The sequence below is a fragment of the Varanus komodoensis genome, unplaced genomic scaffold (assembly GCF_004798865.1).
Source record: "Varanus komodoensis strain SLA01 unplaced genomic scaffold, ASM479886v1 scaffold14_1, whole genome shotgun sequence".
Classification (NCBI taxonomy): domain Eukaryota; kingdom Metazoa; phylum Chordata; class Lepidosauria; order Squamata; family Varanidae; genus Varanus; species Varanus komodoensis.
The window spans coordinates 11,849,478-11,870,272 of NW_025335438.1; positions in this window are offsets into that span (position 1 = coordinate 11,849,478).

Here is a 20,795-nt window from a genome sequence, read left to right on the forward strand (position 1 = left end):
AATATTCACACATTCATTCAGTTACTATAGCATGTATACATTTCTTGTTCTGTAGAGTGAAATAATTTAGAAATCCCATCAATGCTTTTGAAGCCACTTGTGCTTGCACATCCTGTAAAGCTAGTCAGTAAAATTGGAGGGACCATATTTTCAAAGATTTCTTCAAAGAGAAGGAAGAAGGAAAAAGAGAGATAGGTATCCACTTAGGGAACAAATAAGTAAGGATATTGCATACCAAGCTTGAACAATATGTTTAACTACAACAGAAACACTTATAATGTCACTAAGTACTTTAAAAACAAGAGTGGCACACTTCTAAAGAATAATAGGATAACAAGGGTGGAAAAGTTTAGAGTGGCAATGCTCCAGGAGGAGAAACACAGATGGGTAAGGACCCAAAGAAAACAGACATCATAACCTGTTTCAGCCAATGACTGTGGAGATTAGAATTATTATCTAAAATGCATTTCTGTTATTTGCTGGGGGAGGTACCTTTACAAGTATTCATATGACTTAAAACCATAATTGACTAACTCATGGGTCCTCAAAACTATGGCCTTCCGGCTGGATCCAGCCCACATGCCCATTTATCCGGGCCACCATAGCTTGCCATGCACATGTGGTGAGGCACCGGCTTGCTCACAAGGAGATCATTTTGGACTCACGTGGAGAAAAAGATCTCTGTGCATGCATGCCCCTGCCTTGCCGCACACCCCTAAGGCCAGTTGTCTGGTGTGAAAATGTCCAAGATGTATAAACAGTTATCTTTAAAATTCTTTCATGATTTGTTATATACAAAACGAATTAAGTTTTCCAGCTTAATGAGAATAAAGGTGTGATTAAAACCATATCAAAAACCATATATAAGGTTCGAAAATCTTCCTAAGAGCAGAACCTCAATACTGTAATACCTAGTAAGCTAGGTAGCAGGTCATCTACTTTCATTTCTCTGAGGGGTTCCTGACAACGGAAGGAATGTAAACATTGTACTCTATAACCATGTGGCTTTCTTAACCTCTTTGAATAATCTGCTTACAAAAAACTTTATTCTTTACCTACACGTGCACTTATTGTCTCTGGATTCAAAGAAAGAACCACTGCCACCACCAGAAGAAAGATCCAGTGTTGATCACCACATGCTCAGTTTTTCTAAAGGCCACCAAATTTTGAGCATATTCATAATTTTATGTAGGGTGAACTTAGTGAACCAAAAATAAATTTAAATTCCACTCATGTAATATAACTGGGAGTAAGCTGCACTGAACCCAACTGGACTTTTTTTGCAAATAAACATACGTAAGAGTGATTTTCTAGTCCCACACTGGTTTCAGAGTTGTTATACCTTTACATATATACAAACACAATGGGTTTGTGACAGTCTGCATAAGCAATATTTATACATTTTAGCAATTGAACTTATTTTCTTTATTAGTGAAATTATAATCCACAGTGATAGTATTTGTTTACTTCAAAGAGCAGAAATATATTATCAACATGATTACTGTAATAACTTTGACATGTGCTAATTAATTTATCTAAGCTGCTCTTCAGTGTAGTCTAGCTGTTCTAATCTGTATATGCAATTGAGAAATAACTGTCTTTGATTCTGGAATGCCCTCCCTCATAATGCTTTAGGTTTTGTTTAAGTTTGGGTCTGCTGCAGCATTGACATAGTCATTCTGACTTCTTCCAAGAAGACTATCCTTAGCAGGTGATTTAGTGAGGGTATGAATTTAAGTGAATTGATTTTTGTTTCAAGGCTGAAACACTCAATTTTACAGAGTTATTTGTTCCAGCAAATACGGGAAATGAAGAATTTTGGGAAGTCTTGTAATTCACTGACCATTTACTGCATAATCAGGGAGTGTTCTGGAGCAAATGAGATATAGAATGCAGTCTACAATAAAGAAAAAGAAAATAATATTTGCAGGACTGGTAATCAGCTGAGAATCTCCTGAAGTCACAGGCATCTACCACCACTTGCTCTCTCAGAGGGTGAAGAGAAGGAACTGCAGCTAATGCCATGGCAGCATGTGCTTCCCCCCTTGCCCTCCACTTGCTTGAACTGTACCCCCATATGTATGGAGATGTCCTGGCAATAAGTGATAGATCAAGCAACTAACATCCTACCAGCTAGTACCACTGTTGAGCCAATGAATGTAGTTACTGCAGTTACCACCACTGAAAATGCCCTCTCCTTAGTAGCTATTTACTAAATCTGGTTTTCTGGGTCCCTGGAGTAAGACGTCTGAAGAGGTTCATGGGATCTAGGAGAGAGAGAGAGAATAGACAATCCTTCAGATAGTCTTCCCTCAAGCCAATTTGGAAGTTAAAGCTTAATTCTCATACTTAGAAATGGTTTGGAAGCCAGTGTAGATAGCAAGATATTGGTATAGTATGATTATATCCACAAGTCCTTATTAACACACTTGCTATTTTAGTTTGTACCAGAACCACATAAAATGCACCAAAATAATCCAAACAATATCCACAACCTGGACAATTTCTGTCCAGATAGGGTTATAGTAGATGCATCAACCTAAGCTCACTGTGCTTTCTGCCAAGACCACCTGTATCCTCCTGTGACAAGGCAGAATGCAAGAGGCTTTGATGACATGCCTTGCCTGCTGAAATGGCTAGGATCAATCTTCTTGAGGCAGAGCCTTTCTTAAAAACCCAGAGAGCTGCAGTCAGCCTGTGTCAACAATAATGGGCAAGGTGGGCACTGGTCTGACTAATAATACAAGAGATTCTTGCATCATAAAAGCAGGAAAAATGAATGATAATATTTGCATACCAAAGGAGACAGAGAGAAGTTGGTAGAGACAACTTAGAAAATTGTGGTAATGGGGCCCGTGTGGTTAAAAAAAATTGATTGTGGAAAGCAAATTACCCAGCTATCAAAATAGATAATAACTAATTTAGTCGACCAACAACTCAGTCTAATCCCAAAGGTTATCACTTGCTTGCACTCTTCAACATATTTCCCAGCAATCCCAAAAAACATCCATATTATATACCTAACCTGCATTCTTCCAGACAATGGATACTTTAAGTCACTTCCTCTTGTGTGATGTGAGAATTATGCAGAAACTTGGTCAACAATCTTTACTTAACATAGCTCCATTACTGATTCTAATTATGGTCTTGACTTTCTCAGAAGTTTGCTGCATCATAAACTCTGCCCAAGCTTGCAATGCTATTCATACTTGGAAGAAATACTAGCAATAACAGTAAATCAAGCAGGTATTGACCAACATTGCTGAATGGAGCCTAGCAATTTGCCCAAAGACTTATCTTTGGACTGGGACCCTTGACTCTGCACTGGGATTTCAGATTTAACCATCGATCTCGCACACCTACACAATACATTGGTAACTGTTTTTAAGAATGTTTTATCTCTTTAAATGGTCTTTTTATTGTTGCAAGATTTTAAATTGGTGTTCATTGTCTTTTAGCAGATGGATTTTTAGCAGGTAGGTCAGTATGCAAACATTAATATACAAACAAATGAAGTGCACATACATATCACCTTACCTGGGCAGAGACTACATGCTTTCACATGCACACTATCATGCTAACCAGGAGGATATTTTCATCCTTTTACCCAATCCTTCCTATCTCCCCTGTGATGTAGATGGGAATGTGTATTAATGGAGCTACTACAGTAGTTATTTACATTTGAATAGCAACATGCAAAAGTTGCCAGCTATCAGATACTGTCAAATAGTAAAATAGTAAATGACATCAGATGGTAATTTAAGAGAGCAAATCTGTTTCAGCCTCACTGGACGTGTACCAAAAGAGATCTTTAAACCATTCTCTGAGGCACTTTGAACTGGCATTTCAATAAACAAAGGAGCAACAGGGTGCTAAAATGAATACATACAGTAAGTAAATAATTCTCACTGAACTGTTTTAAAGAGTATGTTCAAAATGAGGATCATTGTATGAAGTAAGCCAAAATGATAGTGCCAGATAATGTAGCTGATTTTTCTTTTTTGTAGGAAAACTTATTTTTCCAATGAATGTTTGGACAACATGCTATTGTTATCACTCAGTTTTCAGTGGGATCTGATCCTGCACAGCTATGCTAGAAAGAATTGACTCAGATGCTGTTAGCACACAGGATCTAATCATATTATTCTTATTGTGAATTTGAAATATAAAAAACAAAAATTAATAAAACAAGGTATTGATTTTCTTACATGCAATTTAAGTGAATCCCTTACAACAATACATATACACTATGTACCCCTAACACATTTTATGTATAGCAAAATATGCTACTATTATTAGGAATATAGTATGAACTAACTTCAGCAAAGGCAACACAGATATTTGTATTTGTCCATTCATAAATTATGCCTAAAGTCACCCATTCAAAAATTAAAAGCTTCATCAAGCCCTCAGCCCACTGTGTTACCAAAGGTGGTCACCTGCCCTTCAAATGTTGTAATATCCATCTTTAGTTGTCTAAAGAATGTGGAGAATCGATTTAGGTTGGTCCTGCATTACACTCCAAGAGACAAGCAACTTTTAAAGAACATGAATATCTACAAATATTGAAGAACTTTCCAATATTTTCAGCAGGTCCCCTATCACTTCTTTTATTGATGCTCTTATCCTTGTTCTTATTCTCTCATTCCCCTTTCTCTCTCTAAAATAACACTGAAGATATTTAGTGAGATTTCTTCCGCTGAAGCTATCACCGCACAGTTCCATACATTGGTTCCTTGTGTTCCTAGACAGCTCTTACAATTGCAGAGGTAACCAAGAATCAATACGTTGTAAGCAGCAGCTACCTCCTTTCGTCACTCCACACCTCACACATCCTGTTGCACACCCCACTGTCCCACTCCCCAAGTGTTCTGCACACAATTCTCAGCTACCTCAGCAATTCTCAACTGCCTGAGAACAGGTGAAACTAACGCAGGAACTAGACCTGAGTGGAGATAGCTTTAGCAAAAGAAATCATGATATATCTATATGGTCAACTGTTATACTTGCTAATATGAAATGCAGGGATAAAAGCATTAATAAATCCAGTGATAATGGATGCAGGGAAGGAAATTCCATGGGATCTTGTTCCATAGGATCTTATTAAGTCTAAATTTATACAGATATGTTTTCCATGGAAAAGTGGGATTTCGAGGATGAAAGCTGATATGCTTAAGTGAAATCTGGCTTTGCCAGTACTTTTTAAAAGATTTTGGCATGTAATTCATACATGTGCTTTCAATGCATTTATATGTCAAACCATATCACCATATCAAACTATCACTGTAAAATGCATGTATTACCCAAACACAGAACCCCAGTTCAGAGAAATGTAGATTCACCTGAGTCTTACCTAAATTAATGCATCTTAAGATATGGCCACTAAACTCCCACTGATTTTACCTGGACATGGGCACCAATCTTTTTCTGGAACAATTATCATCTTATTGTTAAAAGCCACTGACTTTTAAGTCCTTGGAACTTCAACATAAATAGCACCATTTTATCTTTACAAAGTATGTTTCTGCAGGACTATTGAATGTGCTATTGTAATTTGAACATATGAAAGAAAGGGGGATCTATGGAAGTCTATTGAAATATCTTAGCATTTTGAGGAGCAAATTAGCTTCAAGCGTATGTTTGCCAAATGGATAAAGCCAGCAGTGTTGCAGCAGTAAATGCTTGCAGACTGCTTTCTGCATTTGATTTTCATCTTAAATAGGAGCCTTCAGTCAAGAGATGGCACCTCACTGGGGGCATCGAGAACAGATGAGAAATCAAAGGGAGGAAGAACTCATACCATACTGCTTCTTTTCCTCAGAGACAGTCCATCATTTCAGCAACTCTGATGCAACTTGTTGAAGTTATCTCCCCTTTTTCAGCATCATTCCAATTTCTTGCTGGATAGAATATGTCAAAGGGAGGCCCTTTTGTGCTGACTGGCACGCAGCAGATATTTGCCATCAGAGACACCTGCAATAAATGCTTTCTAATCTGTACATTAACAATGTACCTGCTACTAATTATGTGCAAATATGCCAATTACATTCGCTTACATTCAAAGCTACCTCTGAACTCTCATTTTCTTCTAATTCTAACTTCAAAGCCCTCTTTCTCATAAAGACCTGTAGTAACAACTAATATGAAACTCTTGGGCAGCTTTAAGTCTTTCAGCATTTTGGTAAGATGTGATCTGATTATAATTTACATAAATGGAAATATAAAGCTGAGTTATCTCATCATCTGCCTTGCAAAGCCCTTGACCTTTCAGCACCTTTCAATTTACACTTGCTGCCAAATGTATTTATTGTAATCATCTGCTAAAGCATGCTCTGCTTGAAGTTTTAAAAACTGAATATCACAATTGTATGCCTTGTGGGTGTACCAGATAATGAATTTGCTGTTGATTGTTTGTTCCAGTCTAGACTGTCCTTTACATTTGAGCCCAGAAATACATCTGTGCACACACACATACAATCTACTGAAATCAGGCAAATGCCCATGCTTAAGATCAAGAATGCAAATACTTCACTATTAATCTACATGTATGCATATTTCTGCTAGGACTTTTCCTTCTGCCCTTTCCCATGGGGTTCTATACCTGGCAACATTTCTCCTCTGAATAACAAAGATGAGGCTATCTCAACTGCTTTGTGTTCCCATCATCTACTGATTAATTTTAAAAGAGCAACATTTGATCAGACTTATTTTTACTCAGATCTCACCAAAACAAAATATTAATCCAGTGAACAGATTGAAACATTTCAGTTTTGAAAAACATATCTGAGAATTTTTTTTTCTGTCTGAAATAATTTAATAGTTTGGATGCTACAGCTATCTACCATTCAACACAGTTAATATAACCCTCACATATTAAGGTAGTAAAAAGCAACATAATATATCCTCTTTAATGTTTAGAGTTTCTGACTGTGACTTCAAATCATTCTGTAGGAAAGAGCATTTGTTTCAAGAATATAACTTTCCCAAATGGTTCTCCTAAAGTAAGATATCCAGAACAGGAATCTGTCTCCATTCAGTTTCTGACTTCATGTAGGTTGCCAAGGTGAATCTATATTAGCTGGTATACAAATCTCAATGGCTTTAAAGGTTCAAACCTTGCTTAGACTTATCTAAACTTCTAACATCTGGAAATCTCACATTATCGTTTCTTCTGATGTCCACTTCTTCCTGTAAGGGTTTGCCTGGAATAAAGTTACCGCAATGATTAGCAGGATCCAGAGGGAGATACAGATACAGCCTCTCCATAGATTTCAAGGGGATCAGGAAGAGAATAGATTTCAGTAACATCAAAAAACAGATAAAACTTTAATTCTGGATGCTAGAAATATAGGTTATAGAAAAACTCAGTACTTACTAAAGCATTATTATCACACTAAAATGTTTGCATGTGCCTCCCTACTAACCAGCCAATTCTGAAAATAGTTGCTTTAAAGCCATAGAAAATGTGAGCAAGAATGTTATGTTATTAGACCATTTTGGAAGATGGAAGCATTAATAAAAAAAACCTGTTAGAGGTTATTTTGTTTTATATTTTATGTAAATACCTGTAACGGTGTAAAAAATAAATGTGTCCCATTTCTTCTGATATACCCTAATTAAATATTTAACAGACACATGGAATTCAGTACAAGTAGAAAGCCACATAAATTATAATTACAACCACTTATTGCAGGTATGAAGTTCACTAAATCCTATAAAAGCTCTGACCAGATAGAAGTCAATCTTTGTTGTCCCTTTGCTTCTACACATTGTGGACCAAGGGACATGTTTGTTCTGCTCATGATTCTCACCTAGTTTAATCCACACTTGCAGGGGGGCGTGTTGGCTGTGCAGAAATATGTGTTCCTCCTGTGCAGTCTGAAGTAGTACAATTAGGGGTTGTGACATGTGAGAGTTCATGTGTTGGAAGCCAGAAAAGTGACAGCTCATAATGAACATGGCTTGGCTGTCAATCCAGATCAAAGAGGAACTACCCAAATACAGAGGAAGGCCCAGGAGAAGCCTGGGGCAAAGTAATCTTAAGGCTGTTTGCTTAGAAAATGCTTTGGACTGCGGGGTGGAATTTGCTAAGTCAGGGAAATTTTAAGAACCATGTTTACCTTTTGGGAAGGGCCTGGGGCCAGCCTAGGCAAGAGAAAACCTCTTTCTAAAAGGGAGCTTGTAGAACACAATCTGTCCAAAGGGTTTAAAGATACTTTGCTTTAGTTAAGGGCACTGAGATAGGGTAGAATATTTTACCTATCAGCCTGAAGATGACACTACACAGGCCACACAGATTATATGCTTCTTGGGCAGATAAGACATGAATATATGGAATTTCACAGAGTCTGCTGAACAAATGTTCAAAGGAGTATTTGGAATAATGAGCACACAAGTGAAGAAAGCAGCTGCAATTTATCAGTTTGATTATTTGAACGATGGGCCAGCAAGAACCATTTCTTTGTTTTTGGCCAGTTTCATCATCCTTCTAAGTGAAACCACATGAATAAAATTAGGCCTTCTTTGACAATATTCTGCCCAAGAGTTTTTAAAAGAAGCTGATATTTTATTTTCCAACCAAAACCCCTATACAAGATAATCCATATATTAAACAAGATAGCTTCAGGGGAGTACGGAACTGATTTTGTTTTCCAAACACTGTACAACTTATTAACTATTACATTGTAAGCTGTTGCTAATAACCCATTGCCCTGCAAATGAATTTATTACCAAAATGGTATTTATTAGTACTTTTACAGTGGGAAATGTTTCTGGACAGTAGGAGAATGTTACTAAGGCTGCAATACTGGACACAGTTACTTAGGAACAAGACCCATTGAACACTGTTGGACTGAGCTTCAAGTAAAGATGCATATGACTGGGTTGCAGGAAGAGGATTCCTTCACCCAAACTTCCTCCAGTAATTTCTCCCAGTGGGATCAAAACTGTGTGGATAGAGGAAGCTCCATCTCCTGCATCATTTTCCCAGCCTTCCCCGGCCCTCAACAACAGCTGTGCCTCAGAACTAAAGGTTGAAGTGTGGCACCCATGTGTTCACACACATGCCCTCCGCAAGAGCCGCCACCCTGATTGTAGATCAGATGTAATGCTGGATCCTTGCTTCAAATGAGAACAAATCCCTACAAGAATTCCTGGGTTGCTGGACTGGCTAACTCCCTATGCACAAGCCACCCTTGGAAATTGGTGCCAGTTCACATGACAGGAAAATCCATTGTTGGCAGCACCCTGTGATTTATCTTTATTTATTTAATTTCTGTACTGCTGCACAACCGAAGCTCTCTGGGCCATTTACAACAGATGTCATGAAATGGGTTGTTGTGTCGTAACAGCCAAGCTAACAGAAGCAGACGAAAAATGCAATTACTAGTGAGTTAGAGCCAGATTAACTGGTATCAGCCAGTCACAACATCCTTTTACATATAAAAACATTTTTGTTATGGTTATGAAGGTCTCTTTCATTAAAGTTTGAGTAAATATGTGGAATCCTTTGAGAAAAAAGTTCATATGGCAAAAGGTAAATATATCAATAGATCTCTATAGGTAAAGTATTAACCACTGAGCCGTATTATAGGTTTTGTTTTAAAATCCCCACCCCCAGTGAATTCCTTAAATAATACTACATATTACACATGGTATCAATCTTCAGGAAATCCAAGACTGTTTATTGTAAAAACATATCAATCATGGAGAAAGAATGCGATATAAATTAAATCTGGAAAAAGTTCTTGAAAGCGAATTGCAATTCAACAGTGGCATTAAGAAAACAGGCAAGCTAGTTCTATACCTTTAGAACTAGTTTATAACTAATTTAGGAGGAAAAAGTTGTTGTGTGCTCAGCTCCATTCTGTGGTTCTCTTCTCTGTTACAGAACCCAGTATAATGATGGCTTACTTCACATGTTCCACAACTGGCTCTGTACCAAATGGATGCAAACGGAACTCTTCAGTCTTCAGAATCAAAAGGCCATTGCATTTTAATAACCTCAATAAGTTCACCCAATCAACTATAATCTTGCTGCTTAATGAACACTAAAAGAATGCTATCCTGTATTTTAGGGGGAAAAAACAGAACTCAAACACAGCACTTCAACAAGTCAAGAATCCTTGAACCACTGTGACATGTTAATTCTGCTCTCCATACCTCAGGTATAACAAGTTTCCCAAGGGGAACTTCAGACATACACCACCCATCCTATAATTACTGTGTTCATATTTGTAGCATTATAAGAAACTGCATTCCCATAGGATTTAGGGCTAGGGGAAATTATTCCCTGCCTAGAACAGAATAATAAAAGCAATATAAGGTGATTGCTCATTTTTCACTGGTACTGTTGTCATAGGAAATTCTATATGTGAACTACTTAACATTTAGGGATTTTCCTTCCCTAAATGTGCAAAAAAATTGCTGCTAAAAATGACCACTCAATAGAATAATCAAAGTATATCACTTCAAAGAGGGTGGGTGGTAGTGTTATGCCAACCATTACCACAAATAGACACTTTGCTGCAACAAGAACTCACCATCGAACGTTTAGTGCCCATGGTTAAGACTGCCACAGGTTCTATCACAGTAGTCATGGAGAAGGCCAAATTGAGCCACTTCAGGAAACCTGAGGACCGTTTTGTTCCCTTGGGAACCACCCACTACCCCTCCAGTAGGATGATCTATAGCACCCCTTCACATGGAGATGCATTTATCACTGCTTGAACCCATCCATCATACCTCCAACCATACTGCTGAACTCTTCTGTTAAAACCTTTGGGAACTCTGAGGAGCTCAGCTTCGGCAAGAACACACTCATTATTTGTACAAAGAAGGGTCAGATAATTATGGAGAGATCAGATGACTTTGTGAACTAGAGCTATTCAACTCCCTACCATAGGCGATTAGTATAAGTGTAAGACGGATGCACACTATATGCCCTGGTAAATGTACAATTTTCTGAGCAGTAGGAGCATTTTTTTCCTCTGGAAAAAATGATGAGGGACAAGGCTGGGGGCAAGGGATGGAAAGCAGATATAGAACAATGAAAATGATGAAAGGAAAAGATGACCCTAGGGGCTGAGGAAGGGTGCAGAAGATAATGCTAGCTGTCGTAACAGGAGAAACCTCTAAAATTCAAGCATTGCACAATCATGTTTGCTATTTCACTTATTCCACCTCGGACAATTGTTTGAAAATTTGGGATCTCTCTCTTCCCAATCCCTCCCCCTCCCCCTCATTACTATGAAGTGATACCAATACAAAATTTGATAAGCAATTCTTTTGATATTTGTGCATATAGAAAAAGCAGGAAACCATATGCAGCACATAGCCAGAATCTCACTTCAAATATATCATGCTTTGCCTTGGGTGAGGGTGTGGTATCAATTTCCTTTCTATGATAGTGAGAAAACAGCCAGAGCCACAAGTGAAGGTAGGCATGTCTGGGTCTTTTTATATCACCCTGCCTCAGTTCTACATTTCCAGGACAAGGAGGCTAACTGTAGTCCTGAATGCATCTTCCAGTTCAGTCATGTCGTTTTTCTGCTGCACATGGTAGAGAAAAGTTAGCCATCTTCCCAGGCAACCTTGGCTACAGCCAGCTGGATAGGCTTGTCATTGAAGTAAGCACAGTAGCTATGCCAACACATGCATTTTTGATTATTTCTTTTGGACAACTGGAAGCGTCTACCCTTGAGACATTTTCTTTCCTTTTAGCCCTTCTTTTCTTTATTTGACATGTTATGTTAATTTCATTTCTTACAAATCATGCAACTCTTCTTGCAAGACCATTCCGTTCAGAGGCATGTTTGGGGGCAATGCAGAAAGGATCTTCTCAGTGGCCACTCCAAGGGCAGGCTTGTTCCCTCCCTGTGGTTCTCATGCTGGCAGGCAACAAAGAGATTTTACTTCAGACAGACTTTGGCAAATAAGCCAGTCTCTTGGCTTGTTTTTATTTGGTTCTTGTGCTTTTTTTTTTTTTTCCTATTTATATCCTGCCTTTTTCCTACAAAGGGCTCAAGGCAGCTAACATCATTGTCCTCCTCCATCTTACTCCCACAACAACAACCCTGTGAGGTAGGTTGGGCTGAGAGTCTGTGACTGGCCCAAAGTCACCCAGTTGGCACCATGGCTGAGCGGGGACTAGAACCCAGCTTTTAATTGTGTTTTGATGCATTTGCTTGATTGTTGCCTCAATCAAGTTTTCTTTATGAATGTAAGTGGCCTTGAGTTTAAGTTTTTTTATTTTTTCTCAGTAGAAACAAAGCAAATAAACAAGTAAATATTTTTTCTTGCTTTTCTGCTTTCTTGAATAAGTATATCATGTGCTTATTTATTTATTTATTTATTTAAAACATTTGTATGCCACCCAATTGTGCCACAGCACCTCTGGGTGGCTCACACGACATCCTGATAGTTTGTATGGACCAGCCTTAACATGGCTTCTCATTTCTGTCATAGTAGAAAATTAATATTAGAACCTAAAACTGCAAACACAGGTACTGAGTTTCCAGAACATATTACACTGATCACCATGCATGCTATGTGTAATATGCATAGTCTGTATACTATGAAATTCATGGGAAATAAACTGTTCCAGGATTACACTAGTGTTGCTTGAACAAACTATAATGTTTAAATTATTGCTGGGCTTTAGTTTTAGTTTTGTACAGTTGAAATCCTCTATGCATTTAACCAGGAGTAAATCCTGCAGGACTTATTCCTGTTTACTTCTTAGTAGATATGTGCAGGATTACACTGTAAAATATCTATTACTTCATACAGCCAAAAGGAGTCCTGACTTGATTTACCAAGATGATAAAGATGACAATGATGAAGCAGCAACAATAGCTAACGTTACTAAAATTGTCCATCCCCCAAATCAATGAAAACCACCACCATCATTCCCAAGCATGGGAATAAACAACAAAAGTAACTATTAAAACCAGGTTCTTAAATTCTCAGAATACCAGGAGAAGAGAAACACCTTTACTTTATTCCTTGTACCTTTACCTTGTTCCAAAAGGATACAAAGCCAGTGCCAGGTGACCTTCCCTGGAACTGCATTCCATAATGAGGGCAACCCCCCTCCCCCCCACACACAAAGCATTCTTCTAGCACCCTCTGAACATCTTCCCAAACATTACTACGCTGTGTTCATAGAACTTCTGAGTTGTGCCCATTCCTAATATGGTGGTCAATGTAGGCTCCCATACACATCTATAGCCGGAGATTGACTTTTCTACGTAGGGAGTCCTGATGTCCATAGGATGAGCTAGATCCCAAAGCAGGGCAAGGAAGAGGCTGTTGATCAGTCAAAGTCCAGACTTCCATGGATCACCAGACCCGGCCTAACCAAGCTTCATCCTTATTGACAATTGCACAGGGTAATGCTGTGCACCTAAATCTTGTTCTGAGCACTTTAAGTTCGCTCATTAGCCAAGGGTCAATTTCAGCCTTTCAGGTTCCTAGTTCAATTTCTTAACAGTGGTTTAATTTTACCACAAACATATTTTACACTCAAAAAGATGATGATTAAAAAAGTGACAGTTAAACATTTACATTTTTCACACTGCTGTACAAACTTTAACTGCTACAATTAAAGATGATGAACAAATGCAATTTGGAAAATATTAACTGCCATAGGAAACAACATTTCATTGGTCTCATGATAAAACACTCCGCTTCGCAGTATCATCATTTGGAGCCAAGATACCTAAGTGTTATGAAGACATTTTAATGAAGGTTGCTGTAATAGAGATTAATGCCGTGTGGGTTTATGAGTCACATCAAAAAGGATGTTATACAAGAGAGCTATAAAAGGATGAGTGTATTGAAAAAGATCAATTTTTCTTTCTAAGATGGCCTGGGTGCACTAAGCTGCCATTAATCTCAGTACTAGACCATTAAAATACACTTCATCTCCAACACTAATTTGAAAACCTGTCTGGGAAACTGTAGGTTCTTTATTGTGACTTTAAAAACCCTAAACTAAACTAAACCGCTTAGTAACATCTATTGATAAGCTAGACATACAGAAAGACATGTGGGGCCACAGATGTTGGGGCAACACCAGCAGCATATTCCCTTGATCTTTTTCTCTGGCTAGGTTCTAAGCATGAAGAATGCCCAAATGGGGCTCATATAAAGAAAACAGTACATCTCTACATGGTTAAAAGGCTACGGAGTTGTGTGAACTATACCTGAGACTGAACTGTTGATTGTATGGAAACTCAAGACCACCTTCAGCAACGACCTTTTAGACTCCTTCGGACCACCTCCATGCTCCCCTGAATTGCTCAGTGCCAAATGTATTAAGGAGTCGGGGGGGGGGGGTGTGCAGGAGAAGGCTGCCACATCCTGTCAACACGTCCAAGCCAACATGCAATAAGCTGAGTTTAAAGAGAAGCACTGTCATTGCATGTAGTGGTCCCTATACAGGAACTCTGATTAGGCATGGCTCCCACCCCTATTTTAGAAAAACTATGCATCTCCAGACTAAAATAGTTATATATGTGAGTCATACATATATTGTCACTGTAAACTAGATTTAGGTGGAAATAAGATTGATTTTCAATTAACTATAGTTAGAATAATTTGAGATCAAGAAAAAATATAATTGTAGCAAAATTGATAATATAGCTAATATATACATTACCTAATTTATTAAATGACCCATTTCATATAGGATAGCTATCTGCATTTTAAATGCAGCAAAAGTGCAAATAATCTATAGCAATGCTAGAAATTAGTCCTCAGAAGCAACATCAGAAAAACATGAGCCAAGGCATCTATTATACAAATTGTCCACCGAATTAACTCAGTCCACTGCCTCAAAAATTACACCACAGAGGAATGGATTTATTGATGAAACTATTTAGAATATATGTTTTATTGTAATGAAGAATACTGCATCCCCACCATTTACATTTTCTCCATGTCTAATTTAACAATGCCTGCCATTGTTCTGAATTTGGATTTGCCCTCAACTATTACTTTCTTTGATGTTGTATCAAGCCTACCAGATGACTTTCACTATGCAGAATGTATTATAAATGTTCAGAAGAAAAGGGATGGCTTCAATACTAGAATAAAAAGTACCACTTTGGTATATACTCTTAGTTTTTAAACAGCTTTGAAGTCCTTGGCCACTTCCTGAATTGACTTGGGAAAGTCTGGAACAGTTGCTGGCATGATCAATAGAAAATACAAAAACAAATGGGCTTATCTGTTGTTACTGGATGGAAATATGTTTATTATTAGAAAGAATGACATAATTAGAAAGAATTATTATGCCAGCATACATCACATTCTCATTCTGTTTTAAAAGCTATTTTATTTTAAAGTTCTATACTCTTAACAAATTTGCAATCAAATATTCAGGTTCAACATGTATATTTGTTGATAACAGAAACTGAGAAATGTATCTGTGTACAGGAAGAAATTTATCATTGTCGGCAGAGCTGCAAGCTAGAAGAGAATGCACTATTAGCCTAGTTTGGTGCATGGTCATAAGTAAATGGCACAAAGTACATATGTAATTAGCTTTGTTAACTAAGATTCATCACATAGAACACATTCTCTGAATATATGACTTACTTTCCCCACAAAAGGCTCATACATAGGGAAAGTCTCTGTTCTGCATGCAGAAGGTCTCTTGGTCAGAGCCAGTGTGTGTAGTCCTTTTAACAGTACACTGAAATGTTACAAGTTTGGTTGTTAACATCTTTTGGCTTGAAACTGTGGCACACTGGAAGAAACAATAAACCAAAGTTCTTGGTGGAAACATCACACAAATCAGTCCAAGGACAAAGAGTCCCTGGTTTGTTTAGGCACACCCAATAGCATGAAGAACAAAGTGGGAGTAGTCAAGTCACATACACTAGTACACGAGCTTTCTTCTCATTTTAAGAAGTCCAAACATATGTGTTGCTATAATTTACATGATCAACATAAGACTTGTTGAAGGATAAACCAACCCTCCAATAATTCATGGGCTGTTGTAGAGTTATTTGGAGGTTTATTTCCCCCTCCAATAGATTCACACACCTCTGTAAGCACACATGGCATGCCACTTTCATGTTAGCTACCAGGAGAGCATGCTGGCAGTTTTAGATTTTTTTCTGTTTAAACATGCATAAGATTGTGCTTCCCACCTGTAAGTTTCTAAATATATCGGGGGGGGGGGAGAGGGGAGGGGAGAGAGAGAAATTGAAAGTTGAAGACAGTTGCCATTGTACAACCACTAACCTTGGAGTAAGTCTCATTGAATTCAATGGTCCTTTTTTCTGCATAGACACATAATGCATTTGCAGCATAATCCAATATCTGGAACCTTAGAAACTGCTGTATACCAAGTTGGTCCATCTAGGTTAGTACTGTCTACTACATTAATTGAAACCAGAAAGAAGCTTCTTTGTCACCCTTAGCTAGAGATGGTGAGGTTTGAATGAGGAACCTTTTTGCACTGAGCTACAGCCCTACCCTCTTTTGTACAGGATTTATATAGTAATATGATTTAGGGCAAAGTCCTAGATTCTTCCTTCTCAATATATTGTATGAATTGGCCAAGTTAAGATGTAAGAAAATACCTGCTGTCTGACCATATTTTCCTCTAACATTCACATCATGATTTTGTGACAGACCATGCTGTACATAAATTGAAAAATGCTAAAGACCAACTGTGGGGTGTCACCATTTGTTATCCTTAGATATGGGCAAGTGAGTTGCTCCATGTGCTTCCTTATGGGAAAACTTTGGCCTACACTGAATGCCTAATGAAAAGGCAATACAGCAGCACCCCTGATTCCACTGGCTCTGTTACTGTGTTTTATTTAAACACAGGTGATCCCAGCCCAAAAGAGAAGTCATAAACTGTCATAAAGGGCCAAAGGAAGTATTAAAGTGCTGAGGTAAGAATTAATGAATCTGGGGAAAAAAGTATATAGCTTGAGTTTATTTTGAATATATATTTTGAGTTTATTTTGTGGCTCGCTGCTTGCCACCTGTGGGTGCCCACTTGCTATTGTATAGTGTTTGCTACTAACTGCAGTTTAGTGATCCACTGGGTGGGGGGTGGGGACAGTTGGAAGCAATCAGTGCAGATATGGGGGTCCTGCTGTACTAACATCCAGCATGCATCTTCTGAGCCTCTCTTTCATGGGTGGTTGAGTAGATTAAAAAAAAAAAGGACATAGCCAATGGAATTATGCTTTTAACAGAAGTACATGTATTAACTGTTCTTACTCTTACATTAACACAGCTCACCACAACAGATCTTACCTATGTTATCACATGCTGACTTTCCCAGCAGTTGATGATGTAAACTAGTTTACTGAGGAAAAGTATTTTTGTGCTATTACCCTTTTTGGCCAATTAACATAACCAGTCAAATCTTAACCAGTTGTTTGACATGAACATTAAACCAATTTTAAGCAAAATCCTGTGGCTGGCTGCTGATGCTTCATATTATATTTTTAGGGGGAAGGTCCAAAGCTCAGCAGTAAGGCACATACTTTGCATTCATGAATTTCAATGTTAAATCCCTGGAATCTGCAATTGAAGGACTTCAGGTAGAAGGCTGGAAATTCCTTTTTCTGAAAGTTGGGTCAGCTGCTTTAAGCAACATTAAACAGATTAACTCAGCTACATTTTTTTCAAAGTGAATCATGATATCTGAAAACAAAGCCCTTCTTGCCATCACTGAACATGCTAATTCCAGAGCAAGCCATCAGTTCCAGAGCACCTGCTCTTTATGCAGGAGGTCCCTGTCCCAGGGACAATGCTCCAAATGTGCAGTACTGTAAAGACCTGTACTGTACAGTTTCTTTCCCTCTCCCCTCTGTGCATCCATGTGTCTAAAGGACTCTGGCTCCTGAAGACATCCCTATCCTTATTTGTTAACAAGGACATATTCACAGGGAAGAGAAGGGCATCTGATTCAAGCAAAAACAGCAAACAGGCAGAAAGACTCAAGGAGAGAGGCAGGAGGATGTGAAGTACATGTGCGTAAAAAGCCAGCTAATCTAGTTGGATCAGATACAACATTTCAGCAAGTACCCATGGATGGCAGGATGGTGTGGCAGAGGGCCTCCCAGAGAGAAAGAAGGATGCCCCACCCCCTTCACTGCATCTCTGATTTCACCATACATCTATGTACAGCTTCTGACTTCTTCATATTATTTATGAATTTCAGCAAGTAGAATTTTGTTCTAAGCAATCAAGTTCCCCTTTTCATACAGTGCGGATGGTACTCGTACACGTTTGCTGTTCTTGCTTGCTAGTTCAAGAGTTTTCCCGCATACAGTAATGCTGGAAAATATGTTGCAACACTTAATCAACATACCAGTGTGGCGCTACGGTTGTTACTTGGACTAGGACAGGGACACTTCAATTTAAATGCCCACTGAGTCATGAAGCACCCTGGACAACCATTCACTATGTTTCAGTCCAATCTACCTGATGCTCACAAAAGGCAATGAATACTACCTTGTGCTCTCTAGAAGGATAAAAACAAAGCAGCAGTGCCTATAACTGTTCGTCATATACAGCATTTCACACAGTTGCAGGACCCTTCTTCTACCAAAACCCCATCTCCCACTTTTACTGAAGACTGGACTCCGTTGCAGCCTCAACATACTTGCTTGGCTTCAGTATACATTAGTTAATGACACATGCAAAACACAGGCTGAGAAACACAGACACAGAATTGGAAACAAGGTGCCTTGGGACACAGGTTCAATTCAGGAATTGGGTTTCAGTACTAGAACTGGCATACAAATTCTTTCACTTACAAATCTATTCATATTTACCTCAGACTTTCTTGATTTTAACGATTTATTTAGAAGTATAAAAAGGTGCATACTCTTTTTGCTATTGCTAAACTGCTGGGGTTTGACCATCCTAGCTGATCTAAAGATCATCTAGCGATCTACTGGATCTTTCAACTGCCCAGTGCTGCTTTAAGAGTGAGAAACACGTGAGAAAATGTGCATGGCTTCCTTTGTTGCAGTGATGAAGCGAGATCATTGACCTTGTGGTACACATTTTGCAGTGCAGGTGCCCATCATTACACTCCATACAACTGCACCCTGACAGAGAATCACAAATTGGAACAGCTGTGCTGATCCCTATCAACTAACAAGTTGTAGCAGTTTACATCTCAACCAGGAGCAGTTCTACTGTAAATCCATCCGATGAATCTTAATTGCCCATTAGAGAACAAGCCACCCCCAAAATCTTTTCATTAGAACAGAGAATAATTTTTTGTTGCTGGGCAAATTTATTTCTCTCAAGCTACTTTGAGAATTGCAGCTAAACAGAGCATTTTGAGAGCAGAGGTGATCATGTCAGATTCACTGCTAATAAAAAGTGCTAACACCATCTTCCTTGCTCCTTCCAGCCTCGTTCTTTCAGGCTGTTAAAAGCTGCCATCCCTGGGCTGGTCATGTAGAATTGCCATGTTCTTAATATATCTGAGTTTATCCTCTGATCACTATATGTAGTTTAGTAAATGCATAATAAGCATTTCCCAAGGCAGGGTGTGGCTGCAACTGCTTTTCTGGAGGTAGTGGTTAGATCACTGTTAGAGGAAATCAAAACTGGATCCTATGACTCTGAGTACTTTTCAGTACCTCATTTTCAATCACATGATACTGGAGAGGTTGGTGGTCTCCTGGCACCAACTGGTCTTGAAGGCTACTGATTCTTTAGAGTGCCACCACTTTAGCCCTTCAAGCCAAGTCAAAAAACCAGATTTCAGGGGGCACACATGAAACGCAACCCCACCCTACTATGATATCCACCCTACCCTACCCTCTTTTATCGGTATCAAACATATCTGTACAGAGAATTCCATGGAACTCCAGAACAATCTCTGCCCAGAGAAAGGGCTTGTAGGAGCCGAGTCAGGCTTCTCCTTCCCATGCTGGTCACACCTGAATTGGGACATGAGCAATGTAGGAAGGGACTTGGCTAATGCTTTCAGAAGCCACTATCTGCAAGCTCCAACTAAGTCAGGATCTTTATTCCCCTGCCTTTCACATTTTATCTGAAGCATGAAAAGTGCAAGAAGTGGCGAAGCAGAAACAAATGCAAACCCCTTTTGTACCACATTCTTCAGGGCTTTGGGAGGGAAAGGGGCCTAGTGAAGACAAGGTATGGGTCGCACAGGGGGTGTTTGAGCCAGATTGGAACCCAACTCCCTTCCAGACCTTGCTGATTCTGTGTCATGCCCGATGCCCCGACAGGGGCAGCACCTCATGAGGAGGTCTTGTGCTTGAGACCCTGTACCCAAATGTCAACCCCACAACCTAACTTGGGAATGGCTGAGCAGATAGCCGTACCTCATACACCAGAGCCTACATCAAAGCAACAGAGCTCTGAGGGAAAAGGCACTATGAGTTCTGCTCATGGAGAGCCTGAGCAGACTGACCCTCCCCCTCCTGACGCTGAACTGCCTGAGCATGGCGCAGGAGACACGGGAGGCGGGATAGACTTTTCTCTCGCGACCAATAGGAGAATTCTGAGATGATGGGAACAAAAACAGACTATGTCCTGCCTCAGGGAGGAAAGGCGAGACCAAGATAGCTAGTCCCATGTGGGCTCAGGAAGAGACGTCACTAGAGAACTAGCATCTGACTTGTAAAGACCTTCACATTAGAGCTTATCTGTAGTGTTGTAAATCTCGTAGACAAGTAGCAATAAAAGACTTTAGTTTATTGCTCGTGAGCATGTGGGTTGTTTACACGTGGAGCAATTCACCACATTCTGTGAGTGAGTTGGTGGGGCTC